Genomic DNA, 17230 nt, shown 5'->3' with positions numbered 1-17230 from the left:
TTCTTGTACTTTTTCGTCAGTTTTCAGCAAACTCAGTTATATCATGTCACATTAGTGTGTGTTCTCTTCTTTTATTTTTTCGTGTGTGTGTGTGTGTGTGTGTGTGTGTGTGTGTGTGTGTGTGTGTGTGTGTGTGTGTGTGTAGTTAGTTGTGGTTTTTTTCAAAGATTTGTTTTTAGCCAAGTTGATAGAGCGCTTGGGCGACTTACTTAAAAAACAAAAACAAAACTTCCCTTTTTTTTCCAACTAAGATCCTTTATACTCGTTTTAGGAATGGGTATGCTAAGTACATTTTTCTTGGCGAATTGTTGTGTTAGCTAAGCAACATTACGTGAATCGTTAAAACATGTGGGTTTTGTTTTTTAAAGTATTCCCCGCTTAACGAATTAAGATTTCTATGCAAAACAACGTGTGTTAACCCCATGTACAAAAACAGTACATGTAGTACATGCTTGAAAGTGCAGAGTGCTGTTGCGTCCAAAGAATTGAGTATTTCAGTAATTATGTCGACTGGTGATAAACACACATACAAACACGCGCACGCATTAACAAATCATAGAGAAACAAGCAAACAATTCGCAGAACAAACGTATATTAATGTGTGTGCATGCGTGAACGCGTGCATTCGTTTGCTTGACTAACTGACAATGTCAATCACGCTTTTAGAAGAGAACCGCTGATTTCAACGTGGTATGGCTTTTACGCGGTCTTATGAGCCTTCTGTAAGACGGGCAGCGTTCGGCCTGTAACAAAACAGACCATCCAATAAACACCAGCGAAGATTTCATTGACGCGGCGGTCAAGTGTTTTGAGTGAAGTGGGCGGAGCGTTGGGTTTATCACATGACCATTTGGGCCAATGGATGAATGTATTTAGTATGTGCGCTACTTTACTGGCGGACCACGAAGCTCGAAGAAGGTGTCAACTTGATTTCTTCATGCAATAAATCGTTGGCAGAAAAAAATGTTGCCCTTGGTGGAACGGGAGCCGCTCAGAAGAGGCGTGATAGAACTTGTGCGCGGTTCATGCATACACAACAATCATTTTTCTTTCAAGGTTTTATTTAACACTATGTGTTCGTAAAAACCGTTGCTCAACAACAAAAATAAATTAATTAATATTTTTTCATCCTATACATGCCGCTACAGAAGCACACAGGGAGAGGTAGACGCGGCGAGTCGTGTCGTCTGTGAGGTAACGATCGTGTCAAATCATAGTATCTGTTAACGACGCGCCGAACCAAGGTCAGGGGGTGGAGACAGGGGTAAAGAAGAAAAAATATGTGTATTCAGATTCATTCTTCTTTCAGTTGATCAGCTTACTTGACTTCTATTTCCCGAAAGTTTTTTTTGTTTTGTGCGCAAAATTATCGATTGTTGTCGTTGTGGTATAGTTGGTTGTCGATATTTTTTCTTCTCAACATCACTGGCTTGATTCGTTTAATGATATATGTAGCAGGCAGCACACGTCTGTTTCAGAAATCGTTTGAACGTCTGAATTCTGTTATGATACAACAATATAGATGATATACAACTTTTACATGAGAGAAGAAAGTCAAACATTATCTACCTAGAACATGTTGTCTTGTTAAGTTAGCATGCGTATTTTGTGTTCTATGCTATTCCTACTCATGCAGATGTCGAGTGCATTTGAGGTAGAAAAATAACAACAACCGGCAGTTTTGTCGCGACATTTCTCGCAATAATGTTTTGGTAAAGTTTACTTCCTCGTCCGGATTTTCATATGTAATTTTCCATGATGTTCGACCTGCAGCCGACTGCGAATTACTCTTAAATGTTTTGAAAGTTGCAACGCAAGTAAGCGTTTCTATCTTTCCATGAACTTTTGTTGTTGTAGTATATCATTATGACATATCTGGGCCCCGGCCGAGATTCGAACCCGCGACCCTAGGATCACAAGTCCACAACCTGAGCTACCCGGGCTCCCTTGAAGCCAATCGGTGTGTTTGAATCTTTAGTCCGATCGTGCAATCAAACCTGTCCAATGAAAGCTTGTCCACCACTTTGTCTATAACGACCACACGAAATATATATATATATATTTTTTAACATATTGTAAAGTTTTGACTAAATGTTTTAACTTAGATGGGGAATCGTGACTAGGGTTGTGGTGTAGGGCCTACGTAGTACGTGTCTGTGGGTCTGTGGGTCTGTGTGTATGTATGTGTAGAGCCATTCAGAGAAAACTACTGGACTACTGGAGGATACGTTTCTTTGATGACGTAATATCTGGCATTTTGTACAAGTTTTGGTGGCACTGTCACACCCTCATTTTTGGATTCATTTGATTAAAATTCTGTAAAAATAACTTTCGACAAAATCCGGACAACAGGATTGCATTTCAGGATTAAAGCTTGCAAATTATTTTTTGAGTTTGGCCATTAAAAGTCAGAAAATTGTATTTAAAAATAAAATGTGATGAATCGATCCAAAAAGATGTAATCTTATTCTTGATCATTTTCTGATTCCATAAACAAATCTATGTGTATCGATTGAACACTGGATTTCCCTTCTTTGAGCTATGTGACGTCAGAGGCCGACAAAACGTCTGTTTAGGCGGCCAGCCGAGACTACAAAATAGTGCATGTTTGTGTGCGTTCAATCATAAAAACTACAAGAAATTCTACCCAGATACATAAATTTTATTTGTATTTTTTTTACCAAAATATGACAATTTACACATATCTCGACAGTCGTTCACCTCGACCGCTAGCGCGGTCTCGGAGGAACACTGACTGTTTCGATCTGTGTAAAATGTCCTATTTTGGTCAAAAATACATACAACGTTTAATGTCCTGTTTGGATTAAAACAAGCTCGAAAAAAAATTAATATACAATAGAAAAAGCACAATTTCATAAGAAGCGCTTTACACTACTGCGCTATACTGGCTTTCTGTGGCGTGAACGCGATAGCGGTCGCCGTCAGGTATGAAATCGACACAGGTATTGAGTTTTGTCTTCGTATTGTCTTTCATAATGTGAGTTCGAAGGGTTGACTGAATGTATTAATTTCGTCTACGCGACATGTTTTAAGATATTGCTTACTTGTCAACTGCGATCACATGTCTAAACGGACTGCGGCTGCCAGTTTCGGCCCAAACTAACGTTCACAACCTGTCTTTCACAACCTTTAAAATCATGTTTGTTTTAAATTTATTTTTTTAATTACATTGTACTATCTCTACATCACCAATACATAAAATTCATACACTACCATCTCGCTATACCGACTGCTAAACGTATCAGACGGACGGGACGGCTCTCAGTTAGCCGAATGCAATCACGTTGTCTTCTGCGCTTGAGTGCACCCCATACACACCTCTTGACATACTCTTGACATACTCTTGAAAGCGATAAGACACCACCCGAGTAGCCAACGGCGGCTTTCTTTAATTGCGATAACAACTCGGGTAGACAGTTTCAAACTGTCGTTAAAGACAGGTCCAACTACACTTACTTTTAAGATGTTACATTATGGAGGTCAAAATGGCCAATTTTCTGTAGTTTTTTTTGGAACAATCTATCCTGTTATTGTATTAAAAAAAGAAGCTTTAATTTTTCGGCACTATATTTGATTATGGTGGACTCAGTGGAACTCATTCTGATAAGCATCGCTCCACGGCTATTGCCAGTTGTCTCTCTGACCGGACGCTACAGTCCTACGCGAATCTATATAAAAAAAAAAGAATACAGAGTTATCTCCCATATGTTTTTCGCGAGCACTGATCTAAATTTGAGATCAGTGTTCGCGAGACGAAAATGATTGCAGATTGGCCGACTTCGACAGTGATCTCCGTTCTGTTCTTCACAGTTATGATAAAGACATCGTTCTAAGGTCAAAAAAAGTCGAAATTTTGGGACTGCTGCCGGAAGGAGACCGTAATATATGGTTTCATCTCTGTCAACTGGTTACAGAAAAAATCGTCTGCTCCAGTGAGCGCCGAAACCAAACGGTTGATTATCACGTGACACTTTTGTCATATTTAGAATTGTTTGCACAGTAAATACAGCCGCGAAAAATAGCTCGCTTGAAACTGTCTTACATTTCAATTCCTTCGTAATTTTAAAATGACAAAACACCATGAAAAATCATTATCGACGATCGCGAATCTGCTTATATCAATAATACATTACAAAAAGCTCTAAATATGCACACACACACACAAAAATCGGTTTCCTTGCCAGACAAGGAATCTCAAGGCATCCTGTCAGGGAGAGAATGACCTGAACTCCTTTTGACCTGAGTTCAAGATGAGTGGAACTGTCCTAACATTCTCAGAGAATTATTTTCAAAGTTTATGTTTGTTTTAAACATTAATATGTGAAAACAGAATTAAGGTAGGTGATCAGCGATGCTGTCAAAACTACTCACATTACGTCATATATGGCTGGTTTTTAGTGTTGATATTTTTGTTTCGAGCGACAGATTGACTGATTTGTTTCATATCGCTTAACCGGTATTTATTGTGGTTTTTTTTAAACATTTTTTATTAGGTGTTTTTTGTGTTTGTTGTTGTTGTTGTTGTTGTAAGCACGCTGCTGGATTACACACACACACACATACACACACGGCTGAGTCTGCAGGTGACCCGTCTGCAGTTTTACTAGATATTGCTCGTCGTCGGCGTGTGCTCTTTCAGTAGATATTTTTGTCTTTCTTTGCATCCACATTGTGACACAGTGAAGCCGTCCACGCTGGGTGGTGGGGGTGGTTTGGACTCGATAGATAAAATATTACGATTTTTAGCATAAAGAAAACAAATCCGAATTTTTGAGCGATGGGACAATAAAATAATGAAAAGAATTAAATAAATCTAATTGATCCCTTGACTTTGGGGTAGCGCAACTCTGTTGCTACTAGCTTTCTTCTGGGAGAATGCGACCCGAATTTCCCAGCGACGGGAAAATACATTAATGACAAAAACATCTTATAGATCCCTTGACTTCGGGGTATCGCGACTTTGTTGCTGCTAGCTTTTCTCTGCGAGGAAGCGCCCGAATTTCCCAGCGATGGGACAATAAAGTAATGAGAGAAAAAAAATCTAATATATCCCTTGACTTTGGGGTAGTGCGACTCGGTTGCTGATAGCTTTTCACTGGGAGGAAGCGACCCGAATTTCCCAGCGAATAGACAATAAAGTAATGAAAAACAACAATCTAATATATCCCTTGACTTTGAGGTAGCGTGTCTCTGTTGCTGCTAGCTTTCCACAGGGAGGAAACGCCCCGAATTTCCCAGTGATTGGACAATGAAGTAAAGAAGAAACAAGTCGCGTAAGGCGAAAATACAATATTTAGTCAAGTTACTGTAGCTGTCGAACTCACAGAATGAAACTGAACGCAATGCAACGCAGCAAGACCGTATACTCGTGGTCCACCGCTCACGGCATAGGCAGTGAAATTGACAAGAAGAGCGGGGTAGTGGTTACGCTATGCTGCATAGCACGCTTTTCTGTACCTCTCTTCGTTTTAACTTTCTGAGCGTGTTTTTAATCCAAACATATCATATCTATATGTTTTTGGAATCAGGAACCGACAAGGAATAAGATGAAACTGTTTTTAAATTGATTTGGAAAATTTTAATTTTGATAATAATTTTTATATATTTAATTTTCAGAGCTTGTTTTTAATCCGAATATAACATATTTATATGTTTTTGGAATCAGCAAATGATGGAGAATAAGATAAACGTAAATTTGGATCGTTTTATAAATTTTTATTTTTTTTTACAATTTTCAGATTTTTAATGACCAAAGTCATTAATTAATTTTTAAGCCACCAAGCTGAAATGCAATACCGAAGTCCGGGCTTCGTCGAAGATTACTTGACCAAAATTTCAACCAATTTGGTTGAAAAATGAGGGCGTGACAGTGCCGCCTCAACTTTCACGAAAAGCCGGATATGACGTCATCAAAGACATTTATCAAAAAAATGAAAAAAACGTTCGGGGATATCATACCCAGGAACTCTCATGTCAAATTTCATAAAGATCGGTCCAGTAGTTTAGTCTGAATCGCTCTACACACACACACACACACACACGCACAGACAGACAGACAGACACACATACACCACGACCCTCGTTTCGATTCCCCCTCGATGTTAAAATATTTAGTCAAAACTTGACTAAATATAAAAACATCTGATAGATCCCCTGATTTGGAGGAAGCGCGACTTTGTTCCTGCTAGCCTTCCATTGGGGGGAATTGACCCGAATATCCCAGCGATGGGACAAAAAAGTAATGAAATAAGAATCAAAACATTTAATAGATCCCTTGACTTAATTTGGAGATGACAAGAAAATATCGGGCGTATTTACGTGATTTGTAAATCGCGGGGCGATTGTTTTACATTTTTACGAATCACGGGTTAACACGCTCGCATATTACGTCTTCTATGCTATTCCTTCTGATTCTTTCTTTATTTGGTGTTTAACGTCGTTTTCAACCACGAAGGTTATATCGCGACGGGATTCCTTCTGATGCAGGTGTCGATCGCATTTACGATCAAAAACAGGAGTTTTTGCGTCAATTACTAAGGGCATTATGCCAAAAAGCGCTGTATGTCAGCAAGGACTTGTTAGTTTGCTTTGAAACTTTCCGAATATTTTGCCTACATACTACATGTAAGCTACTACGGGTAGTACATAGACAAATTGAACGAAATGACATAGGAATTAATGCCTTAATTTGGGTGCGTAATTTGTCGCAATAATTTGTTGCCGAAGGATTTTAATAGATATGCGCGGAGCGGAATGTATATGGCCTTTCTGATTCCTTATTGAAAACATTTAATAGATCCCTTGACTTTGGAGATGACAAGAAAATATCCGGCGCATTTACGTGATTTGTAAATCGCGGGGCGATTGTTTTACATTTTTACAAATCACGGATTCACACGCTCGCATATTTTGTGTTCTATGCTATTCCTTCTGATGCAGGTGTCGATCGTATGTGCGGTCAAAAACGGGAGTTTTTTGCGTTAATTACGAGGGGCATTATGCGAAAAAGCGCTGTATGTCAGCAAGGACTTGTTAGTTTGCTTTGAAACTTTCCGACTATTTTGACTACATACTACATGTACTACGGGTAGTAGCATAGACAAATTGAACAAAATGACATGGGAATTAATGCCTTAATTCGGGTGCGTAATTTGTCGCAATACTTTGTTGGTGAAGTTTGTTTAATTCAACTGGTAAAAGTAGCACAAATGGTAAACATTATTTAGTGTGTGTTATTCATGTGTTATTTTTGTAAAAGAGTAATTCATTCAGTGTTCACAACAGGTGTTTTAAAAATGTGTTTAAAAGTGGAATGTTTACAGTATATACAACAACTTATTCGGAACGATAACCTCGATAAGATCAAACGAATTATGTATTGTTTGCTTGTCATGTGGGTAATCCTTACACGTAACAAACAACAAACAAACCACAAGGTAGTCCACATCGTATGGCCCAGAGAGGTAATAAAAGCTCGGAAAAAATCAGACACTCAGCGAGCTACTTCTGTTCTCCGACAGGGCCTATTTCTCCCACATGAAAGTTAGCTGCAACAGAGTCGCGCTACCCCAAAGTCAAGGAATATATTAGATTTTTCTCTCTCATTACTTTATTGTCCCATCCCAAGGTAGTCCACATCTTATGGCCCAGAGAGGTAATAAAATCTCGGGAAAAAAATCAGACAGTCAGCGAGCTACTTCTGTTCCCTGACATATGGCCCATCATGGCCTATTGCCTATTTTCGCGGATAGGTGTGATATTGTGAGAGACGGACTGAATGACACTTGACTTAAAGTGTGAAGCGACTAGAACACCAAAAGCGTTTCTGCTTCAAGACAGGCCTTCGCACTTAGGCTGTGTCTGTGACGAGCTGGAAACATAAGTTAAATCAAAGCGTGAAATGTGTTCGATGTATTTTTGATTTCTTCAACATTAATTTTGTTTAAATTGCAGTTTGGGTATAACCGTGGTCCCTCTTATATACTGATAATGGTAATAGTAATCATAAACAAGTCGCGTAAGGCGAAAATACAATATTTAGTCAAGTAGCTGTCGAACTCACAGAATGAAACTAAACGCAATGCCATTTTTCAGCAAGACCGTATACTCGTAGCATCGTCAGTCCACCGCTCATGGCAAAGGCAGTGAAATTGACAAGAAGAGCGGGGTAGTAGTTGCGCTAAGAAAGATAGCACGCTTTTCTGTACCTCTCTTTGTTTTAACTTTCTGAGCGTGTTTTTAATCCAAACATATCATATCTATATGTTTTTGGAATCAGGAACCGACAAGGAATAAGATGAAAGTATTTTTAATTTGATTTGGACAATTTAATTTTGATAATAATTTTTATATATTTATTTTTCAGAGCTTGTTTTTAATCCGAATATAACATATTTATATGTTTTTGGAATCAGCAAATGATGGAAAATAAGATGAACGTTAATTTGGATCGTTTTATACATTTTTATTTTTTTTTACAATTTTCCAATTTTTAATGACCAAAGTCATTAATTAATTTTTAACCCACCAAGCTGAAATGCAATACCGAAGTCCGGGCTTCGTCGAAGATTACTTGACCAAAATGTCAACCAATTTGGTTGAAAAATGAGGGCGTGACAGTGCCGCCTCAACTTTCACAAAAAGCCGGATATGACGTCATCAAAGACATTTATCAAAAAAATGAAAAAAACATTCGGGGATTTCATACCCAGGAACTCTCATGTCAAATTTCATAAAGATCGGTCCAGTAGTTTAGTCTGAATCGCTCTACACACACACACACATGCACACACGCACATACACCACGACCCTCGTTTCGATTCCCCCTCGATGTTAAAATATTTAGTCAAAACTTGACTAAATATAAAAAGATAAAACAATAATAAAGTTTTGTTATGTATTGCAAATCCTGACATGGTTCTGGGCGTTTCACAAAATTAATGTGTTAACAAAATTACAAAGCAATGTACATAATGAACATTTTAAAACAAAACCATTTTCTCCCTATAAAAATCAACTAGTACTGTGGCATCAGCATTAACAGGGAAAACAAATCTGAAAATTATTAAAAGCACAATCACCTACAAGATGCACATTATAATACATTATTTATCCAGAATCTATCATAATATTGATTGTTTGTTATTATGTGTTTGCGGCTGCCAGTTTCGGTCAAACTAACGTTCACAACCTGTCTTTCACAACCTTTAAACTCATGTTTGTTTTGAATTTATTTTTTTTAATGACATTGTACTATCTCTACATCACCAATAAATAAAATTCATACACTACCATCTCGTTATACCGACTGCTAAACGTACCAGGCGGGCGGGACGGCTCTGAGTTAGCCGAATGCAATCACGTTGTCTTCTGCGCTTGAGCGCACCCCATACACACCTCTTGACATACTCTTGAAAGCGATAAGACACCACCCGAGTAGCCAACGGCGGCTTTCTTTAATTGCGATAACAACTCGTTTCAAACTGTCGTTAAAGACAGGTCCAACTACACTTACTTGTAAGATGTTACATTATGGAGGTCAAAATGGCCAATTTTCTGTAGTTTTCGGGGGAGAAATCTATCCTGTTACTGTATTAAAAAAGAAGCTTAAATTTGTCAGCACATTATTTTATTTTAGTACCAGTTCAGTGCCTCATATGGGTTTTTGACCAATCAGGACGGATTCTAGGTGACCCTCTAAATGTTATAACGTTCAAGCAAGGACCCTTTTTGTTTATCAAGCAAAACATTGACAAGACAAAGTACAAATTTAAATCAACAATACCAGCGTGATTTATTCTAAAGAATGACACTTCAAATGCTGCGAGATAATACTCTCTTTATCTAAAAAAAAAGTACAGAAAAGCTAGTTTTGTCGGTGGGTGCTTCACGGAATAGCAAAGCACCGCCCATCCTCTGAGTGTGCAATGCCGACCCGCTCACTTGGAATCTAAATGATCAAAGTTCGAAAAAATCTAGTGAAATTGCGTCACTCGCTTTACGTCAAATGTATCTTTACAGCATTTCCCATCGTCTGGAGTCGGTTCTAAATATCTCTCTCTCTCTCTCTCTCTCTCTCTCTCTCTCTCTCTCTCTCTCTCTCTCTCTCTCTCTCTCTCTCTCTCTCTCTCCTCTCTCTCTCTCTCCCCCTCTCTCTCTCTCCCTCTCTCCCTCTCTCTCCCCCTCTCTCTTTTTCTCTCTCTCCCCTCTCTCTCACTATTCTCTTTCTTTCTCTCTTTCTATCATCATCATCATCATCATCATCATCATCATCATCATCATCATCATCATCATCATCATTTTTCTTTTCTTTTCTTGCTCCTCTTACAGTATCACGGTAAATGTTCCCAAATAGATCCTAGTTACCTCAGAGGACGTTAATCCCCAAAGTCAGCCAGTCAGTCAGTCATTAAAGGCAAAAGCGAGGTAACGCACAACTGGGTCCGACCAGTAAAGCCGTCGCTGCCTGTGTGACAACCACCATAAAAATCTACCACAGCGGGAAACTTTCAAGTTAAGTATTTTCAACCATCATGTGCCCGCATTCAACTTTACAATCAAAGGATGTCTGTTGAGATAATCGAATGGATCAAAACTTTGAAACCTGCGCGCATATTCTAAGCCGACTAACACATAATTGTTAAGGACATCATAAAATGGTTCTCGGTGAAAACTTGACCGAGGGCCATTTTACGACGTCCTTGACTCGAGTGTGTGAGGTAAAGAACACCGAAAATATTTCAATGCCGTTCTCGAGCTACGCTGACTTTTACAAAGGGTACAGCTGACACGGCTTACGTAATCTGGTTTCCTGGTCATTTGTGTGAAAAATCTGTCCGACAAAGAAGAAGAAGAAGAAGTGCGCGCAGAGAGAGAGAGAGAGAGAGAGAGACAGACAGACAGACAGACAGACAGACAGACAGACAGACAGACAGACAGACAGACTTTCCGCACTCGTTAAAATGTCAGTCGATACTGGAATGAATGTTGAAACATTGTAAACCTAAAAATAAAATAAAAAATATTAAAATTAAACATTCATACGAGTTACTATCTGTGACAAGAACGCATAAGAAGTATAGCAACTAAATATTAATCCGCTTACCCATTGCTCCTCTTCGCACCTCGGCCTGTGAGTCGTCCTTTTCCTGAGTACTTGCACACAAGTTTTGCGTATGCATACTTCAGTTCGTCTGGAAAGGGCTGTTTTGAATTCTTGTTCGCAAGTTGAACAGCACGACTGTATTTGACCACGTACACCAAATCGTTCTTTCTGGAAAAGTCTGCCAGCCGTTCAGTAAGATCATTCCAACTTCTGAATGTTTTCCCCAACTGTCATTTGTGCCATTTCTCAGCGATTGATCAACGGTGTGGTTATTATGGATGTAGTAAGTGTCGAATTGTGAGAATGCACAGTTCTGTCCGCCAAGTGGTTTTAAACACTGCGCGTATTTGCACCAAGTAATAACGTGTCACATCAAAATAGTTCTTTACCTGTCAGATAGTTTAGCGCCAAAAACATGAACCAATGATAGCCCATGGATTAGTAAGTCATATGATGTTGGGGCGGGGCCAATGAACTAATGTCAACACAGTAAGTATCAACCAATGTTTGGCTCCGCCCCCACATCACGTGGACTGGGTGGCCGAGTGGTAACGCACTTGCGCTCGGAAGCGAGAGGTTGCGAGTTCGACCCTGGGTCAGGGCGTTAGCAATTTTCTCCCCCCTTTCCTAACCTAGGTGGTGGGTTCAAGTGCTAGTCTTTCGGATGAGACGAAAAACCGAGGTCCCTTCGTGTACACTACATTGGGGTGTGCACGTTAAAGATCCCACGATTGACAAAAGGGTCTTTCCTGGCAAAATTGTATAGGCATAGATAAAACAATGTCCACCAAAATACCCGTGTGACTTGGAATAATAGGCCGTGAAAAGTAGGATATGCGCCGAAATGGCTGCGATCTGCTGGTCGATGTGAATGCATGATGTATTGTGTAAAAAATTCCATCTCACACGGCATAAATAGATTCCTGCGCCTTGAGTCCGAGTCTGGAGATACGCGCGCGATAGAAGACTTCATATATATAATCACGTGACCCATAAACCCATCGCCTGTAATTAGATCATACTATTACCGCTTCAGTTATGAGACATCCTGCTTGCTGGCGCGCGCGCAGAGAAAAAAATTCCCTCTTTATCTTCGCTTCTGATGCTCATCCTATTGTTGTTGGCACTCGGGTTTGTTTGTTTGTTTGCTTAACGCCCAGCCGACCACGAAGGGCCATATCAGGGCGGTGCTGCTTTTGACATATAACGTGCGCCACACACAAGACAGAAGTCGCAGCACAGGCTTCATGTCTCACCCAGTCACATTATTCTGACACCTGACCAACCAGTCCTAGCACTAACCCCATAATGCCAGACGCCAGGCGGAGCAGCCACTAGATTGCCAATTTTAAAGTCTTAGGTATGACCCGGCCGGGGTTCGAACCCACGACCTCCCGATCACGGGGCGGACGCCTTACCACGAGGATTGGAACTCGGGTAACAGGGAGCGAAGGGCAGTGCCCCACCTAGTGATCGAGTGCCACAACCCAGACTTTTCCCTTAATATATACATAGGTTTTAAACATCGAACGCAGAAGAAGAAGAATACATAGGTTTTAAACTCCTGCTTCCGGATTATACAAAACACATTAAAACATGTATTAAACAATGGCGACTGGACGTGAGAGGGAACAATAAAGAGACCAAAAAGCAATGTACTCACGTTAAAATGACGAACACGGAACGAATAACAGCGACGTTTCGACCTAAGGGTCTTCTTCAGGCACAAAAACACAAAAATACACACACAAAAAAGAAGAAGAAAGACGATAGAACAAATGAAGAGAAGAATAACTGACAAAACAACTGCACTGCACAAACCAACAAATGACAAAGACACAACACTTCGAATTAACCTAAAATAAATCTCATAACAAAATAATTGTAATCATTTTTTTTTTTACAGGAATGTATATGTTTCTGTGTTTGTTTTTGTTTTAATACAAAAAAAACCGTGATCAAATAATCAGAACTCTTTCAAAATATTCTGAATAAAATATATTAAATGCAATAACTTTTGTTTTTTTTTAATTCAAATAAATGTTTTAGTTTAACTGCATTTGAATAGAAACTGAATTCTGATGAAAGCAGTTACTGTAAAGTCATTTGAAGTCACATGATAAAAATCACATGGTTTAGTTGAGCAGACCAAAAAGTGCAGAGCTAAAATATGTGTATGAATCTGTGTGAAAATCCAGTCCGTTTGTCCACAGGGATGCTAGGAAGCAGTCAAATGGGGTCGCTCAATCTGCTCAAATCCAGTCAAATGGGGTCGCACGGGCCGACAAATGGGGACGTCCCCGTTTGTCGGAAGCGTCCCCATTTGACTGCTCTCCAGTGACAATCGTCCCCATTTGTCGGTAAAACCACCTACACACACACACACACACACACACACACACACACATACACACACACACACACACATACACACACACACACTCATACACACACACACTCATACACACACACACACACACACACACACACACACACACACACACACACACACTTTCACACACACACGCACGCGCACAGGAGGGATACTGTTAGCTATTGTAAAATCCTAGGTAGACCTGAGATTGAAAGCCGAACTGTTTTCACGAAAATGACTGTGCCTTGAAATCATACAGGATCGATTTCTGTTGCGGTGTTTTCCCCCATTAAAACAGGTATTCGTCAAGGATGTCTGTTCTCGACAATCACGTTTTGTTTTAGATATAGATTCGTGCTGGTATTACTAGGAACTCCGTCTGCCTTGTCACTATTTATAGGTGCCACAAAATAATTTCTACGGTGTTAAAACCGATTTGGGAAGAATATGTAAAACATTTTTGATTATGTTTTTTTAATGGAAGCGAACATAAACAAAACTGAAACCACGTGGATAGAGTCTCAAAACTGTATACATATCAATTGTTTGTTTTAAATGGACACTGAAGGTAAGGAATGCTGGAAATGCAGTTTTCCTAATGATTTGACAGCATTATGATTATTGTAGGAAATCGGATTGGGAGAATTCAACTAATCCAGCAAATTATATTACATTACGATCATAAGAAATGTATGAATTCAACGTTAAATTTATATTGTACCAAAAACCAAAATTCGCACACAAAATAATCCTCATCTCGAAGCTTGTTTATATTTTAAATTTTCTTGCGGTACCCTTGCATATATTACAATCATCAAGTCCATAAGACAGATTTCTTTGCAAGAAAATAACACTTAGAGACATGAGCATTTGAAAAAGAACTAAGAGCAGTCATGCGCAATTTAAATGTAAACGGTGAGATGAACCTAATTTATGTTGCGAACATGCACAACTCGGTTTTTGGGGTTGTTGGTGTTTTTTTTGCGGAGAGAGAGAGAGAGAGAGGGGGGGGGGCGGTGAGAATGAGAGAGAAGACAGACAGACAGACAAACAAACAAACAAGAACAAACTCTTTAAACACCAACACGTCGGAAGGTTTGACACATCACAATGTTTATTTCACCAACGGTCTTCACAAATATCAAATATTTTGTCGCCACAAGTCAACATAAACACACATCCATCAAGTTTTTGTTTGTTTGCTGTTGTTGTTTTTTTAACTTCAGCGCGGCATTTTTTTCTTTGTGAAAACTGCACGCAAACGAACATGCATGAGACACATCACATTGTTTATTTCATTAAGTACTAATCTTCCTGAATATCAAAAGAGTCATTAAGAAGTTGCACGAGTTACTGATGTGTACATGACAAAGTTGTTACGTCTGTGAGGCTGAGCCTTCGGGAGAGTTCCCGAATCAGACCAACAATAGCTATACAGACGTACAGCAAATTAAATTTAAAAGAAATGTAATACAAAATACAACTCCGCATGTATTGCATTCAAACGATAGACTGGTGCTATACCTATCAAAGTCAAAATCGCTAGTCGGTTTTAGGCCCAGGTTTATTTTACAACTTTCATGGAACAGTAGTGTCGAATGTTATCATTGCACAAATGCCCAACCAATATTTCAGACTTTAAAAATTACAGGTTAAAGTTCTTAACTTCATAAATTGAAGTCAAACTTGTTCAGACAAGGCTATACTCTTCTCTACGTATTACACAAAATCAAAGGTTCTGTTTTTGCTTGAGAGTTTCCACATTAATCTGATCATTATCCACAATAAAACTTTATTGATGAGGGAAGCAGTAAAACTAAAAGATAATCCTTTAGCATAACATTTTATCAACAACAACAAAACACAAAGAAGACTGAATTATTTTGACCGACCACAAATTCTGACATTTGTTGTTTTCATATCGCGGATGTCAAATCATCGACAACGTATTTACCGAGATTTGCACCCTAAAATCATCACAATGTTGCACTCCATTTTGTTCTAAACACATAGAATACACATTTGATAACCAAACAGTTAATACTGACTAAGAGATTTGCACACAAAACGCAGAAACATAAACATCCCAACTTCATTATTGCAAATCAGATACTATGTACAAATGTTTATTGTATCACAGGCTGTTTGAATACCAGTCAAATAGTTCCCCCCAAAAATAATACCCAGTATTTATGTGCTTTTCTAAATGCATAAATTGAAGAAATGGCAAGCATGTACACAATAAATACACAGTCACAGTTTAAGGAATGTAATCGAATCAAATCAAACCAATACGAGTAATTCAAAATAAAAACAGATCAAACCAGTAAAAAAAAAAACACTAATGCAAGCAAAAAACGAGAGATCAGACCCGGATAAGGATAAAAAGGATCATTCACACACACACACACACACGCACATGCACACACACGCACGCACGCACGCACGCACGCACACACACACACACACACACACACACACAAACACACACACACAAACACACACACACGCACACACACGCGCGCGCAAACAAATTAGGCTTCTGTTTTTAATATAAGGGGAAGGTTATTGCACGATTGAAAAGAAACCAGTTTTGCTTAACCTACTCCAAGAAGTTTTAATTTTAAAGACACGTTCCTTCTCGCGTGAAAAAAACGAGTTACTCACCAAAGATCTGCCCAGGCTTTTTTTGTTTTTAATTGAATACTAACCGGGAAAATACAAAATAATCTACAGACTGGTCACTTCCCGTGTAGAGTTAAAACGCCTTGCTTGCTAAATTAGTAATCGCAGAAATGGGCAAAGATTTTGCCGATTCTGCGAATACGGCAATTCAGTGAATTGGGCACGACACATGTACATCAATACAATATCTTACAATTCAAACAATCTGGACGCAGAGACCAAACAGAACTCATGAGCTGGTAAGTAAAATCCAGTACCACAAAACACGATACATGTATACCAACGAGAATACCCCGTCAGGTTAAATATTTTATCAAACATACATAATTCAGAAATGATTTCAATACAAATTAAAATGTTAAATCAAATTTTAATGACGAACGCCTTCTGCTACTTCACATAATTATACAGCACGCCCAAGACATCACCAATCATACATACATTATTCCTCGCACCCATAAATCAGAGGTAACATAACCATAGCATTAAAATCATTTGCACAGAGGGAGTGATCAGCAGTCACGTGACTACTGAGAGCTCAAGGGAAATAATGTCAATCATTTTTAATAATAACTATCAAATAGAATAAAATGATGTCGAATTTAACTGCAAAGATTGTTTTTAATTTGAGATTTGTCACTTAATCTGATAAATATCAAACACGAAACAAACAAAACATGAACTAAAGCAGAAGCGAAACAAACACACAACCGCTGATTTCCCTGAGTATGTGCAATTTGTTTGCTGTCTTCACTATAATTATGTGTCACTCTGTTTTTCCGTACCTACGAAACACACACAGTACATGCGCTCAAATGAAAATTCAAGATAGACTTTGAGATCAAAGCCAAACTGCAACCTAGCTAGTCATCACAGATGGATATATTTGTATGTACATCAATAAGGGATTATGTATAGTATACTACCGTTTAGCAGGTCCCCATATTCAAGCTGCGGACAGGCCACAACCGAATGAACCACCACCTTTTCACCAAGTTCAGAATTGGCCAGTCAGACCAGTGCCCTTGTCAAACAGGCAGCATGAC

Source organism: Littorina saxatilis, linkage group LG1 (genome assembly GCF_037325665.1).
Source record: "Littorina saxatilis isolate snail1 linkage group LG1, US_GU_Lsax_2.0, whole genome shotgun sequence".
Classification (NCBI taxonomy): Eukaryota; Metazoa; Mollusca; class Gastropoda; order Littorinimorpha; family Littorinidae; genus Littorina; species Littorina saxatilis.
The sequence above is the reverse complement of the archived record's forward strand: the minus strand, read 5'-3'. Positions refer to the sequence as shown.